Source organism: Benincasa hispida, chromosome 2 (genome assembly GCF_009727055.1).
Source record: "Benincasa hispida cultivar B227 chromosome 2, ASM972705v1, whole genome shotgun sequence".
NCBI lineage: Eukaryota > Viridiplantae > Streptophyta > Magnoliopsida > Cucurbitales > Cucurbitaceae > Benincasa > Benincasa hispida.
This window is the reverse complement of record NC_052350.1, coordinates 41,662,600-41,666,561: the sequence shown is the minus strand read 5'-3', so window position 1 is coordinate 41,666,561 and position 3,962 is coordinate 41,662,600.

The following is a 3,962-nucleotide window of genomic DNA, read 5'->3' as shown; positions in this document are numbered from 1 at the left end:
TCTAAATATACAATATGAGTTTTTACTAAGAAATACAATAAATTAGTGTATCACATACCCATGGTTCACCATTCGGTATCACACACCCGGTTTTTCTCCCACTTGCCTCAAGTTATATACCTGGTAGTCCTAGTCTTGCTAGGAGATTCTCAAACACTTTAGCCGAGAGAATCGTTGTAAACATGTTAGTGTACAATAGACTTCTTATTAAACTATATGAGGATGCATCTTATTTTCACAACTCTCGTTTCTCAATAATGGCTAGGAAATTATATATTCCTCCCACTACATCGAGGTATTCTCAACTCTTTGAGTAAGATGTATCTGACCTGCCTAAACAACCTTTTGTTTACAGTGTCAGTTTTAATTAATAACTCTTGATTGATATTTGCAAGCTTTTATGAAACAAATAATACAAGGTGATCTTGAACAATATTCCAACACTCAAGGGTTCAATATTAACACTCATATTGATCTTTTCAGATTTCTGAACTATGTAAACAACTTTTACATATCATAAACAACTTTTATGAGTTCTTCATATCTCATATAGAATTTTAGAAATAACTTAAAATTGAAATAATGTTAAAAAAAAATTAAGGAAACTAGACATAGAAAGTTTTCACTGGTTTTTATGTTCTATCAAATAGTCCTAGGAATCTAAAACTTTCTATACTTTGATCCAATCAAAGTATTTCGGTTTTATTTTACCTAACAAGTTTTGTATACTTTGAACTTTTCAAGTGTTCTAAACTTATCACTTAGGTTAAATAACTACTTGCATTGATTTATTTCTAGCCGTTTTAAATATCTTAATATTTATAAATGGCTTTTAACTAGGTTGGTTCTAACAGAAGTTACTTTGCAATAGAACAAACATAACTTTTGCTAGTGAACATTTCATTTACAACAAAAATTTATACAATTTGATTTTTACAACAAGATAAACTAAATTTTATTACAATAACAAAAGTAGATAGGATCATCTTCAGACAACAACAACAACATCTCCTAGTCGTCAACTTGAGGACAACAAGTAATCTTCAGGAACTAATTTGCCTGTTTTTCTTTCTCTGCTCTCTTCTCAACAAGGTACTGAGGGCAGTTTCTCTTCCATGCCCTTCTTCATTGCAGTGGAAACATTTTCCTTTATCTGCAGCGTTAGCCTTGCCTTTTCTACCACCAGGTTTCTTCTTCCCTTTCCCTTTGTTCTTCTTAACTGGAATACTCTTAGTCTATGAAGAAGAAGTAATATCAGGCTTTTTGGAGGATGTTCCTCTCTTCTCAGCGGTAGTAACATTTACTTCCGGTTCCAGACCTTTTACTCTCATCATTGTCTGGTAAGCCTGTAGCTCATTTAGTAGAGTTGTCAAGTTATATTCTATTTTATTCATAAGCGCGTTCGTGCAGAACTGACAAAAACTCTTTGGAAGAGATTCTAGAATAAAACCAACTTGACTTTTCTCGTCAACGACAGCCTCATTTACTTCTGCCACATTAAAATGGACCATCATGTCCAGGACATGTTCTCTTACATAGGCTCCTTCTTTCATATGACAGTTGTAAATGTATTTACTAGCATCATGCCTCAAGGAGAAGGACGATTGTCCAAACATCCCATGGAGAGATTCTATAATCTCTTTGGCAGTACCTTTACTCTCATGATTCTTCGCCAAGACATCAAATATGCTGGCAAGGATATAGGTATGGGTTTTGTCATTCGCCCTGATCCATTTATCGTATGCATCCTAAATAGTTCATTTTGCATTTGAGCCAGGAATGGGAGGACACACCTCTATTAAAACGAACTATAGATCATCTATCACCAATATAGTATTTAGGTTTGTTTTCCAAGTGGCATAATTATCCCCAATAAGTTTATCAAATGCCAACAATTGTACTATTGAACTCATCATTCTAAAAAATATAAACAAATTTTATTAGTGAATTGCTTTTTAAACTCAATCAGGTTTTAGGAAAGTAATAATATACCCAAGATTATTTTTGCAACGATACTACAACAAGACATTCTTGACTAAATACTATCTCCAGAATAACTCATATTCCGATAGTCATTTAGCTACCGTTTTTGGTCAGAAATTACTAACTTTTTAGTAATTCTATAAGTGTAACCCTCTATTTTTAGACCTTAGAGGTCAGCCCCAACGATGCTTCCGAATTTGAAAAGTCAAAGTTGAAAACGACATTAGAAACCCAATCCATTTCTGGAGTTTGAGTTGTTCCGAATCCCATGTTAAAACCCTCTGAGGGGATAGCCGTCGTTAAACGACTAGCGAGGCCGACTTAAAGATGACAAGCAGGCACAACATAGGAATCTCATGGTCCAAACCAACAGAAGAGACCGCAAGATATGTTGACACATATCCTTCACCTACTTACTATGAACTACTTCCCCCATTCATTTTGATCTTGACCTCATGACGAACACTTTATGAATGGAGGTCACTCTTAGGGTGACACGAAGTGCTGCATGGATCTCACAGTGGGAATTTTCTAGGGACGTGAGAATTGAAATCAATACATCATATATTTGATTTTCTATTGAACAACTTCCCCCCATTCACCTTGATTGATTCACACAAATACTTTCCAAATGGAGGTCACTCCTAGGGTGACACGAAGTGTCGTATGAACCTCACGATGTGACATCTTGTGATGTGAAAATTAAAATAAAAACATCCCATTTGATTTTATGGTGAACAACTTCCCCCATTCACCAAAATCTTGATTCATGTAAACACTTTCCAAATAGAGGTCACTCCCAGGGTGACACGAAGTGAAACATGAATTTTGATCGTGAACTCTTAGGGACGTGAGAGAAAAAAATAATCATATCATATATGTTTATTAATCTCCCACTGAAGCATTCTAACATATCATATACATCATTTGTTTTTACTGAAGTGTTCTAATAACATATCATATATGTTATTAAACTTCCACTGAAGTATTCTAACGTTAAATGGGGTATACATTTCCTTAGTCTTGTTCCTTCTAATTAAACAACCTAAGTTTAGGTGTTTATCCGAGTATAACGTTTATATTTGGATTTTAACCTATGATGTCTAGGTGATAAATTAGTTTTAGAACCTCACACCGCTCACGTATTGCTCATAAAACTGATTAATAACGCTCAATTATTCGGCCATAATCCCCAGGTAGGAGGTGTTTCATAGACCATCAACTTAAATACCCCCAATTTTAGATAGGATTATATACCGATTGAGTTTGTAACCCTAATTTTACAAATTTAACGACCTATTTTAACTATTAAAACAGGTGGTTAACCTACGTGAGCAAGCAACTATTCTTTATTGTTGATTTTAAATGCCTAATCCAATTTTATAACAACTTACAAAATTTTAGACATGCTAAACATCCACAACAAACATCAAAGGCATTCAATATTTAATATAATATTTATATTAAATGAAAGAAACCCTAAACATGCATACTATATATTATAACCCTATATAACATACTTTCAATGCATGTAACATGCTTCCTATGATGGGATTTTAAATCTACATGGCATACTTTATACACATACAAGATTTATTTAATTATAACATACATCACATGTATAAATAATTGAATACACACTGATATAGTTTTAGTTTTAAAATTTTCAAGCAAACAAAGGCCTAATTATTACAAAAATCAGCAAGAAATGACTCCAAAACTCTTCTGGACCGCTCGAACCGCCTAAAACCAAACTCGAACAGCTTGAATCGGACCTGAATTTCCTAAACAGAACCAGCCAAAAACCATTTAAGGTCGAACCAGACCAGATAAGAAGAAAACCAGTCAAACCGGCTGAAACTCGCTAGCTAGATCGTCAAACTGGTTTAGAACTCACTACTCAACAAGTGGCTGGTTTAAACTCGCTACTCGGTCGGTTCAACTCGATACTCAACACTCGTTGAAACTCGATCCTCGAT